General features: G+C 37.2%; 1 pseudogene; it reads left to right on the forward strand.

Moving 5' to 3' along the window:
• Positions 1 to 8,832: 8,832 nt before the first annotated feature.
• Positions 8,833 to 8,977, forward strand: LOC122914673 (annotated as a pseudogene).
• Positions 8,978 to 12,818: the final 3,841 nt, after the last annotated feature.

Raw genomic sequence — 12,818 nt, forward strand, 5'->3', positions numbered from 1 at the left:
TTAAGGCAGATCCCTTCCTGAATAGGCAACTTTACTTGTTGTCCTTGAGGAGAAGATACAGACAGCGGTGTGGTCAGATTTATGCTTGTAGAAAAAACAAACCCAAATTCCCTGAAATGTCTTAACTTTGACCAGCTCAAACTGGATTTTATTGCTGTTTGATTTCCAGAGGGCCATGTGCCTGGCTGCCCAGGGGAATAGACAGTGCTCAGAATGAATATTGAAATACCGAGTCATTATTTGCTCTGGGGGACTGCCAGAGCTGCCTGCTGCCTGGGTTTTAGGGGAGCCGAATAAAGCGTTCCTATTTTAAAGACCCAGAGTAAAAGAATTCTCTGTAATCCTTTCCAGAAAGAACAAAATGAAGCCACTGCAAACAGTGATGAATCAAAATAATATGTACAATGAGAAAGATTTTGCTATCTTTTGTAGCCAAAAAGTAGGTGGTAAGGGCTAGGACCAACCTTTCTAAGGTGGCTCCTTCACCTGCCCTGCCCAACATGTGTGTGCAGATGAAATCACTGAAAAATTAATGCCAAGGGCATATTTGAAAGGTGGCAGGGAGTACATTAGTGGCTCTACCAACAACCTCCAACTTCCTGTCTGAGTAGCTCAAACAGAGTGGGGCGAAGGGGGTAGCTGATTCTAGATGCGTGAAGCGTATGCCTGTTCTAAAGCTCATGCATCTTAGCTGGTGCCCTCTGAATGTCTAATTTATTACAGGCAGAGGCAGTTGGGCAACAGATCAGGAGAATGGGCTAAGGCTCCTCCAGGCACTTTTCTGTAGACTGGCCATTCCAAAGGTCAACCTGCTAACATGGGAAGTAATTTCACAGGCTGGTGGTGATTCTGCCTTAGGTAATCACAGACAAAGTTAAGACCGATCATGACATTTGGGATCCCCCACTATATAGTGATGAAGAAGAGTAATTCTGTTGAATTCTGATTATTTGGGAGGAGAAATGCAAAGAAAACTAATTTTTCCCATGGAGGTAATGTGCTCATTTGAGGCAAATAGCCCTTAGCTGAGGCAGATCCTCAGCTCCTATGAGGAGTAAATATTCTGCTTTCCTTCCAGGTAGTAGCAGTTTATTTAATTACAAAAGCATACCATAAAACATTAAAAAAAATAAGGCTCCCTTACTGAAAAGCCCTGCTCTTGTACACTACAATGCACAGGGAAGTGGGCCCCTGCACGGATGGAACCGGACTGGAATGCTAGATCAGAGTGCAGCATTCACCATGGATAAAAGATGGGTCGCCTGATTTGAGAGAAAGCCAACTCTGGAGTTTCCTGTAACCATGGTAACCAGATCAGAAGCACACATTAATGATAAGCAAAAACAACTGGCAGCCTGCCTAGGCATCACTTAGAAGCATTAGCTTCCCAAGGTGAGTGTTGCAAATAAAGAGTGTGCAGAATGATGGTTCTGGAGCAGGCGCACAGTTCAGCAGCACTCCTTTGTTCTCACTGAGAGAAGCATTTCTCAGGCTGCTGCCGTGCTGGAGGTCTCACCAGCACTTGCAGATACAGAAACGCTACTCGAGAGCAAGAAACAGAATCCACTCCTGGACTGATTCCTGGGATTCTATGCTTCTTTCTTATCAAGTGTGTTCCAATTACAGATGTATCGTTCCCTTCTATGGCCTTACTAATCAGCTGTAGGAGTCCACCGAGATGTCGCAATTCCCACCATAAGTAACATCAGGGTAGGCCTGACCCGTCTGAGAACAGGACGTTGGCTTCCCATAGAACAGGGGGGTTTCAGGAGCCCTACAACAGGAGCTTACAAGTCCCCAATCAGATTAGTATCATCAGCAAAACATGCTGAACAGAATACAAGTGTCAGCTCCTGAAGACATGAGTTCCAGTCTAAGTGCTCACTTATTTCCTGTGTAACTTTGGGCAACTTGTCCAGGCTCCGTTACTTACTCCATCTCTCAAATGAGGATAATCAGTTTCCATGTTGACGACTTCACAGGATTAAATGAGATACTCTATGTCAGGTCATTTGTCTTGTCCCACCAAAAATAAACACTTTCTTCTGTGCCCTCATAATCCATTTTTTTAATGTCTCCTATTAGATACCCCACAGCCTAGCCCTTATACATAGTTTTATGTAAGTGTGTCTCATTAAATTGTGAGCTCTTTGAAGGCAGGAATACCTTAATGTCTTTGTATCTCCCGAACCTAGTTCATTCACATAGATTAGCACATTCATGTAATTTGTATTATTAGGGGCTCGATAAATAAATGTTGAACTGAATTTAACTGCTCTACTTGCCCATCAGCTACCACTTCCTACTGGGAGTATCTAGATTGAGCAAAGCTGGACAGCTTGGGCAAATGGCAATCTGGAGTAGATTCAAATCAGAGTTTAGGTAAAGTTGAAGCAGCAAACCATAGGATTGGAAGAGTTGTGTCTCTCATGACCTTCTGGCTAGGCTGAGTGTATATATCAGATTCAAACATTTGAGCCATGTTTCTGATACCACTAATGCTCTTCTTTCCTAGATGACACTCCAAGAAGATCTTTTCAGTAATTCCATTTGCTCAAATTTGTTTCTCTATTTCTGGACCCAGGGTGTTCTCTCTTTAAGAAAACTGTACTCCAATGGATAGGAAAAGAAAGATTAGAAATGACTTTGGAAGTGATAAGTGAATTTGTATCTTCCCCTTAATACTTATTTTTATATTACACATTTTTAATAAAGATATCTGCCCTTTATTTCTCACAGGTGAATTAATGAGATAATGTTTGATTTTGCAGACCTCAAAAGACTATGCCATGTAAAGCTATTGTTCTAAGAATAAAAATGCAGCCGGCTTCAGTTGCCTCTGTTCCATGTCTTTTAATTTAAGGAATTTGTAAACTTGGATTCATATCCTGGAGCCGGTTCCTAAGTCCAGCTGTCAAGAATGTCACAGCTGAGTCAGGGTGTTTGGTGGGACCATCCTCTCATCCCCAGGATCTCTTCTCCATATCTGGGGCCACCCATTAGTTGGAGCTTTGCCTGCTACATATCAATTATGCCTTTGAGCATAGGAAAAATCTAAACCAAGTTTCTTCGGGTGTTTCTGGGGGTTACACATTCTTGACTTTGCAACCATATGGTACTTCATTATCTTCTGTGAGCATTGTTTTTGTAGCCAGCATTGTTCTGGGGAATAGAGTGCCCTGGCTAAGAGCGAGTCCTGGAGTGTGTCCACTACTAAAAGGCCACTGATGCTTTAGTAGTAGCTGGCACTCCAAACTTTGCAATAACAGACAAGAAATACAGTCTTACAAAAGCAGAGATCATAATAATAGCAAACATTTCCTTAGTACTATATATATATGTTTCTGGCACCACTCTAAATTATTTCTAGCTATACAAATTCAGTCAATTCAAACTACAACACTATGAGGTAGGTATTTTTATTAAACCCATTCCACACATGATGAGGCTGGGAAACAGAGAAATAAATTCCTTTCCCAAGGTCATACAGCTATGCAGTAGTAGTGCTAGCATCTGAATCCAAATAGTATGGTTTCAGACTCATAACTACTAGGCTCTTTATTCATAGAAAGGAAGCATGGAAAAGCAAAAGACAAATTCCTAAATCTCATTATAGCAAGTAATTTCAACTGTTTTCTCCACAAGTAAGACTCTTTCAAGATGAAGTTTTGTCATCTAAGTCTTTTCTCCTACTGTCTTTCTGGTAATAACCAGCAAGCAGTCAAATGGACAAAAGGGAGAGGAAAAAAAAAAAACCCTTCCTCTTTTCCTCTCTTCCTTCCTTCCTCCCCATATTTATTTACTGAATCTTAATACTTACTAGTAATTGACTTCAGAGTGGAAAATGAGCATAAGTGATATCCAGAAATGGATCACAATCTACAGTTGGCAACATATAAATAATAAATCAAAGTTTTAGAGTAGATATATAAAGAAAATTGCCTTTTGCAGGAACACTGAGGAAGAACGGTTAATTCTGCCTGGGGTTCCAGAAAGAAAAAGAGAAAGAAAGGAAGAAAGGATTTGAGAAAAGTTCAGAAGTAGGTATTAATCCCAACAATTGAAAATTCTTTCAATGCAGAGTTTACTTATACAGAATCTACTATGAACCTAGCATTATATAGGGGCCAAATGAATATTAAAGATAATATGACCAGGTCCTTACCTCTAGATGTATACAATCTTACTGAGGAGTAAAAGTTGTACTCATACAATTGCTAGAAGTCCATGATTAATTGCCAAATGCATCATGTAGACAAGAAATGCAACAGAAGGTAAAAGAAGGGAGCTATAAAGACAGTCACAAAGTTCATGGAGATAGGACCTCATTATATGTGTTTTGTGTCCTAGCCTTACCATGGCTCCAACTTATTTACCTACCTTTCTTTTCTCTTAGCTGGAATTTCTCCTTTTTTTTTTTTTCCATTTTGTTAACATTTATTTTTATAAGCCAATTTAAATCCTTTTTTTTTTTTCATAAGAGGGTAAGGAAAGGGAGGGAACGAAAGAAGAAGGGAAGAAGGACAAGTATCTACATAAACCCTCGGACCTTATTATGCTCTAAGCTATGCAGTTGAATAGCATACTATTATGTAGATACTACATAACCCTCAGCTCTACCACTCACAGGCATGTGACCGTGAACAAGTTGTTTCTTGAAAAAAACCTTGAAAAGAAATTTTGGAATTACTTTCTATACTGGGATTTTGAAAGATTTTGTGTATTGCTTTTCTATGGCCACTATTTTTCATAAACCACGTTCTGAGGCCTCAGGTTCCTCGTCTACAAAATGGAAATAATAAGAAAACTTTCTTCAATAGGTGTATTGGGAGGATAAAATGAGTTAACTACATTAAAATGCTCAGGGAAGCCTCTACACATAATTATTCATTAGTCATTCAACAGCTATTTCCTGAACATTCGCTATATTCCAAGAATTGAGCTAAATCCTGGGAATATATAAATAAACAATTTACAATCCCTATGTTCAAATATTTCACAATCTAATGGGAAAAACACTAAACAAATCATTTTAATATAGCATGGTATTAGCTAAATTAGCAGTATATACAAGCATATCTTCATGGTATACTTTTCCAGCATAGCATAAGAATGCATGCATTTTTTACTAGCTATATCAAACTACTGGCTAAAACTGAGATTCTGGTCAACTAAAACTTCCAGATTTTGTCCTAGGAACTACTGTTTATTCAAGTCTTCTTCTTCCTATAACATGCAATCAAATTTTTATGTGTTTTTTTCTGCAAAATACTTCATCTGCTTTAAGCACATTGTTTTAACTTTTTAGGATGGCTTTAAATCTAAGTGTCCTTGTTCACCCTAGCTCCCCCCAGCAAGGTTGGCATCTTCTGTAGATTCAATGAGCATGCCTTCCACATCTTCTCTAGGTGTACTGAAGAGGACAGTCATGAACAGCACCATGAAAGACACCATTTCATGTTAATACCTAGTTATTAAGTACCCTTTTGAAATGGAACGAACTCTAAATTTTACCTCACTGTGCTGTCAGTCAGTCCATGTTTTTCAGTTTTGCTCACCAGAATATTTAACTGAGGAGCTGTGTTAGGTAAGAAGAAACCAGGATGTTTTGTTAAAATTGAGATATATTCTCTGTATACTACTCCCTGGTCCACAATGAAGGAAAATAAATCCTTTATTATGGTTCATTCTGCCTCCTGACAATCACCACTTTCTGTTCTAGTATTAAAATGCTTAATGATTATCCCACCTCTCCAACTCCTTGTCCCACCCCCTTCCCACCTCCTAAATTGTGAGCTCTTCTAGGTCAGGACCATACAACTTTCTGTCCATAGTGCCTAGCATAATTCCTGACATATAACAGATAATCAATAAATAGTTGTTGAATAAATGAGTGAAACCATCTGTCCTATTTGGTTTTGGTTCAAGTTTTATCCAGGATATTTCTTTGTTAAATTGCAATAACTATTCCATGCCAAGTATGTGATCACACTTTGGAATTTATTAAGTTATGGGTTATTAATAATAATAATAATAATTTCAGGCATTAACTTAAGAATGATGGTGTAATGTTAATGGATAACAAAGGAAAAATAGAGTGTAATTTCTGTTTTACTTCTGCCTTTTCATGGAAAATTATCTCCATGTTGAAAAGGATAGAATAAAATGGGTGAGGTAGATATAGAGATTGCAAGGAATCATCTGCCACTCCCAGTGAGTTCAAGTTCCCCAGTGGATTAAAACCAAGGAACTCAGAAATCTTGCAGGCAAAAATCATTGTATCAATACTAGTGAACTCTAAAGTAGAGAAGGGGTCTTAGCAGATATAAGAAGTAAAGGTAAACAGACTTCTAATTTTCTAGAGGGGAAAGAAAGTGAATTGGTATTTTATTTATTCAATTTATTTATTGGTATTTTATTTAATTTATTCTCTTTGTCCAGAGTTGGTAATTATGATTATAAAGGTTATTTAATATTATGAAATGAGTTGGGAAATTTTTTCTGTTGTTTTTTTCCCACTGTTTTGAAGATTTTCTGTAAGACTGAAATGATCTGTTCCTTAGAGTTTGGTGGATATCACCTATAAAATCATTTCAAACTCTTTTTATTCCAGGAAGACTGTCAATTACTGATGGAGTTGTTGTTTTTTTTTTTTTCTTTTTAATTATAGGACTTTTTAAGTTTTCTATTTCTCCTTGAGGAATATGTTCATTTTGTATATGTTTAAATTTTATGGGCCAAATGTAAAGATGTTATTCTCTAGCTAACTCTGCAGTAATGTATTATGAACACTTTTCATTCCTACGAGTTTCTTTTACCTTTTTTCATGATCAGTTTCACCAAGGTGTGTCTGTTAATTTTTGGCAATATTGATCTAAATAATGGCATTTTTATTTTCTGTTTTCTACTTTCTGCTTTTATTATCTCGTTACTTTTATTTTCTTAGATTGGTTCTATTGTTCCTTTTCTAACTTCAGTTTTACCATTAGCTCATTAAATTTCACTCTTCTTTTTTGATAAAAACATTCAAAGCTACAAAATTCTTAATATCCACTCTTTTAGCTATATCAGACATTTTGAATCATATTATTTTATCACTATTTAGTTCTAAGTATTTTCTAAGTTTTTTGGAGGGAAAGGTTAGTTTATACTTCAGTTACGGTGTAGACATATGGTATAATCTGTAGGATCCTGATCCCTTGATAGTTAAGAGTTGGTTTCTTCTGCCTAGAATGTGCTCAATATTTGTAAATTCTTCTTGTGTGCTTCAGAAAAACTTAGTTGATCCTCATTATTTGTAGATTTCATCTTTGAATTCACCTACTCACTAAAATTTATTTGAAATGCCAAAATCAATACCCATGGTGCTTTTGCAGTCATTTGTGGACACTCACATAGCAGTGAAAACTTTGAATTGCCCAATGTGCACATTCTCAATTGAGGTCGAACAAGGTGATAGCCAGCCTTTTTGTTTCAGCTCTCATATACTATATTCTTTTTAAGAATCTATTTAGTGTCACATTTTTGCAATTTTGTGCTTTCTGATGGTGGTTTTTCTATCTAAAATGGCTTCCAACCATAGTGCCCCCAAGTGCTCTCTTGTGTGCTAGAGTGTAACTCAAGTATGAGTTACAGTGCTTTTGGCATTAAACCCAGTGTTAATGAATCAACCATTTATATTGAATAAGGTGCCTTTAAACAGAATACACATAAAATGAGCTTACGTACTGTTGATCAGTTGATAAAAATATCATGATCGGAAGCTTACAGGAACTTATCCTTGTATTTCTCCCTGAACCAATGATTCGGTATTCACTACATGTTTTTGAGTGGAGGCGGGTAGTGGTAGACAAAATAAATAAAGGAGATTAATAGATACAAACTTCCAGTTATAACATAAATAAATCATAGAGGTGAAAATACAGCATCAGGAATATGATCAATATTTTAATAACATTTTAATAACATTATTAATATGTTGCATACCTGAAACTAATACAACAGTGGTCAATTATATTTCAGTAACTTTTAAAAAAAATGGTAAAAGAGAAAAAGTGCTGCTGTGATGTCATAGACCATAACTACCCCCAATAACAAAAATCGACCATACATACTCGCTAATGGCTGGGTAAAGATTTCTAAATATACTAATTAAAGTTTTGTTATTTTTTTTTTTAAGATTCTACTTATTTATTTGACCGACAGAGATCACAAGTCGGCAGAGAGGCAGGCGGGGCGGGGTGGGGGGAGGGAGCAGGCTCCCTGTTGTGCAGAGAGCCTCAAGCGGGGCTCCATCCCAGCACCCTGGGATCATGACCGGAGCCGAAGGCAGAGGCTTTAACACACTGAGCCACCCAGGCACCCCTAAAGTTTTAAAACAGAATATGTGGGTACAGTGTCCAAAACATGGCAAATCTGGAAAACAGAAGGTTATTTCAGAAAGTCTCATAACCTTAAAAATAAGATTAAGGAGGCCCACTTGAAGGGGATTGATTAATGCTTCAGCATCTTACTTTGAAGGAGATTTCTAGTGGCTGGCTCTAGGGCTAAGGCCCTGCCCCTTCAACATATTTATCATGGTATGAATAAGAACAGTTAGAGGATAAGTTCTTAGCAACTTGTCTAATCCTACTAGTTCCCTATATTTTTTTCATCTTTTTGACCTACCAATTTAAATTCTACCAGCATTCACTTCTTCCTTGATATTCTTCTTCATTCAATACTGGCTAAAGAGTGAAATGCAATTTTACTGTTCTCTTGTTATTTCTAGGGACTAGTATACAATTCCTGTTTTAAGAGTTTGAGTATTATTGCTATCAGGAAATACAAAACATCGCTTCTCGGCCTTTTGGCTAAGATCAAGTGTAGGAAATACAAAACAAATCTGAGAAAGTTACCATGCTTTTCCAAAGAGATAATAGCTCTTGTCCCTAGAGTGTGTTTAATTCATTTTGACTTAACATGCTTCTGAACATTAAGCATAGGCCAGGCATTATGCAAAGTGCCTCCAGGGACATGAAAAGAATAAAATGATTATACTGCCTTCAAGCAAGCTGATGTTTCTTCCTTCATTAGAGTTCGTGATATCTGCTGGGAGACCAGCAATCCTTGAGGCATTCCTTCCAAAACCAGCTTATGAGTATTGGCTTTACTGAGTACCTCAAGCTTGTGTGATTCTTACTACAAAGGATCTCAGCACAGTGAGGGAACACTCCCTGGGCATTTCTTCAGCCCAATTTACCAATGTATAGATGACCAAAATATACACATCAACCACCACCACTATTGCCACTAACAACAATTTATAGGCAACTTGAAACTAGAAGAGAAAGCAAATATAGGAATTGAAAAGAGTTAGGATCCAATCTTCAAATCCAAATAGAACAAAGTAACATAGCCAGATGTCCACAGGGCAAGGCTAAAAAAATGGACAATTTTTGGTTATTTAATTATGTGATCTTTGTACCAATTTATCTTGTTTATTTTTAGAATAATTACTTGAAAGCTACACTGGGCTGAAAAAGGAAGGAATAAGTATAGAGTCTCAGTTGAAGTTGAAAAGAGCTCTGGAAATAAATCGTGTGATGTTTGCACATTGACATAAATGCACTTAATACCATTAAACATACACTTAAAATCATAAAAATGATAAATTTTATGGTGTATGTATTTTACCACAATAAAAAAATCTAAAAGGAAGAAAACTATGCCAAATGTTGAAGACAATGCAAATACATAATTTTGAAATTTCATTTCCATGGCACTCTCTAATCCTCTCTGTAAACTCCCTAGGTGATCCCATCTAGTCCCAAATGTTTTAAGATAGAGACTTTGACATTTTTAGTTCTATTTAGTTTTTATAAATGTATAAGATAAAATACAGAGTATTACAAAAAATAAATTGTATTGAAGTTCAGTTATCAAATATAAAAATATTTATTATATTGCAATAAAAGGTACATCTTTTTCAACTAATTTAAGTAATGTGACATAGCAGAAGGCCTAATAACACCAGCTATAATATCAATGCAATACTGAGTATAAACAATATCCAAGATATTTGTAACTACAATAAGATTAAATATCTCATTTTCACTGGTGAATATACTACAAGTGTTGCTAATATTACTACGGTTTATTGCCTTGAATCATAGTTGAGGGAAATATGAAATGTTCATTTAAAAATACGCAATAAGACATAAGATAATAAATCATGATGAAGTGAGATTTATCCTAGGAAAATAAGACTAGATTAGTGTTGGTAGAAACAATAACTATAATTTACCACAAAAAAGATAAAGGAGGAATTTATGTAATCATCTCAAAAGATGAAAATACCAGAAGCATTTGTTGAAATTCACTATCTACTCATGATTTAAAAATAAAACTTTCTTCAAACTAGAAATAGAAAGAAATGTTCTCAATCTGATAGGGGCATCTATGAAATAATCTACAGATAATGCCACAATAAATGATGAAATATCAAACCCTTTCCTCCTATGATCAGGACAAAATAAATGATATTTGCTCTTACCACTTTCAGTCAACATTGTTTTAGAGATCCTAGCCAGTGAAATAGGCAATAAAATAAAGGCATAAATGTTAAAAATGAAGACATATAAGGTAATTCATAGATGATTAAGTATATAGACAATCCAAAAAAATCTTAAAAATAGCCACCAGAACTGATGACTAAGTTCAATAATGTCGCAGTATACAAGGTCAAAACACAAAAACAAACTGCATTTCTATATGCTAGCAACAATCAATTTAAAAGTAATAAAAAATTATCATTGTACAATAGCTCTAAAAATATGAAATACTTAGAGATAAATTTAACAAAATATTATAAGACCTGAAGAATAAAAACTACATGTTCTAGAGGAAGCCTGGGAAGACGGCAGAGTAGGAGGACTCGAAGCTCACCTCATGCCATAGAAACAACTAAATAACACACACGTCAGCATAAATTACCCAGAATACAACCTGAAAACTGGCAGAGCAAACTCCACAGCTAAAGGTAGAAACAGGCCACATGGAAGGGGGAAGGAAGGGTGGAGACACTCTGGGGAGCTAAAAGAGCCCCAGAAGTCTACAGCCAGGAGAGAGCCAGGGGCAGGGAGGGGAGAGATAAACAGACTAGTACACTGGGAGCCCACACTGTGAAGAAAAATCACCACAACATTTGGCTTTGGAAGCAAGAGCAGCCAAATTTCATCATTCCTTACAACCAGCAGGTCCTAAAGTCTGGAATTTTAAAAACCAGAGGGGTGGGCTCTGAAAGGAGGCAGGATGACAAACAGCCCTTGGAGACCCAGGATAAAAACAGCAGTTTGAAAAAAGCCTGAGGCATACAGGAGATAGAGACATGTATTCATCTAAGAGCATATTCCCAGAGGCAGGGATCCCAGGGAGACCCTGCAGGAACACAGGAGTTACTAGGTGCCACTTCCCTTCCCTGCCCCTCAGCATAAAGACCTGGCCACCTACAGGAACCAGCACTGTGCAGGTACTTACTACCTAACTGGCTTATACCAACCTCCATCCCCTCTTTGGCAGATCCATGCTTTCCAGTCACACTTGCCTCAGTCCTAGAGCTGCAGGACCCTTCCCCCAGAAGACCCACATAAACCTGGCCAAAACTGTCTCTCCCTACCCCTAGGTTTTGTGGGGCCTTGGTCTAGGGGTGGCAGAGGTGGCAGTAGGCCCCATAGAAGTCTGAAAAAAAAAAGAATTAAAATAATAATAATAATAATAATAACTAGCAAAAAATCTTCAGTCAGGTGTAGGGTCTTTGCCAAGAGCAAGAACAGAGGGCAGCATTGCTAGCAAAGAGAAAAATGAGAACTTAGTAACGGATAGAAGGGAAGAAAAATTCCACAATGATTCGAAGACTTTAGTCTTAGAAAAGGAAAGTTAGAATTTTCACTAAAAATGAACAAGATGGGGTGCAAGTCCACAGTGGTCACACCAAAGAATATCACGTCCATCAATCAATAGTAAAATGAGTGAAACACAGTACTACCCCCTCTTTTAAATGCACCACTTCCCAAGAGTGTAACTTAAGAGTATTATCATTACAATAAAAAAAACTCATGTACCAGGCAAAAAAAAAAAAAAAAGAAGAAGAAGTCTGAGGTGCACCATGTTAAAACTCCTGTCCAGCCCACACAGCCCCAGTCCTGGCTGCTCTCATTTCACAAGCAGCCCAGCAAGCCCCTTGTTCAAACCACCCCAGCCAGGGATCAAACACTGCCAACAACAGGCAAAGATAGCCTCTGCAGATGACCAGACTGAAGGAAAAAGCGGTCAGGAAACACTAGCAGATGAAATGCCACACACATAGAAGAAACCTCCTAAAGTGCCAGGTCCTGGGGAAGAGAAGCACAGCACTTCAGGGCACTGCAGCACCTCTTCTTCATAAGGCCATTACTGTCAGGAGCAAGAGACAAAACTGACTTTCCTACACACAGAAAGAGACATGGACAGTCAAACAAAATGAGGAGACAGAGGAATATATCCAAGATGAAAGAATTGGACAAAAACCATGCCAAGAGACCTAAACAAAATGGATATAAAGAATATGACCAAAAGAGAATTTAAAGTAATGATCATAAAGTTACTCAGTGAAGTAAAAGAGTGGAGAACAACTACAAGACCCTTAAAAAAGAACCAATCTGAGATGAAGAACACAATAAATGAAATTAAAAATACACTCAATAGAAAAAAATAGCAGGTTAGAGGAAGCAGAGGAACAAATTAATGACCTGGAAGACAGAGTAACAGAAAGTAATCAAACTGAACGATGAAAGAAAAAA

The sequence above is a fragment of the Neovison vison genome, chromosome 7 (genome assembly GCF_020171115.1).
Source record: "Neovison vison isolate M4711 chromosome 7, ASM_NN_V1, whole genome shotgun sequence".
Taxonomy (NCBI): Eukaryota; Metazoa; Chordata; class Mammalia; order Carnivora; family Mustelidae; genus Neogale; species Neogale vison.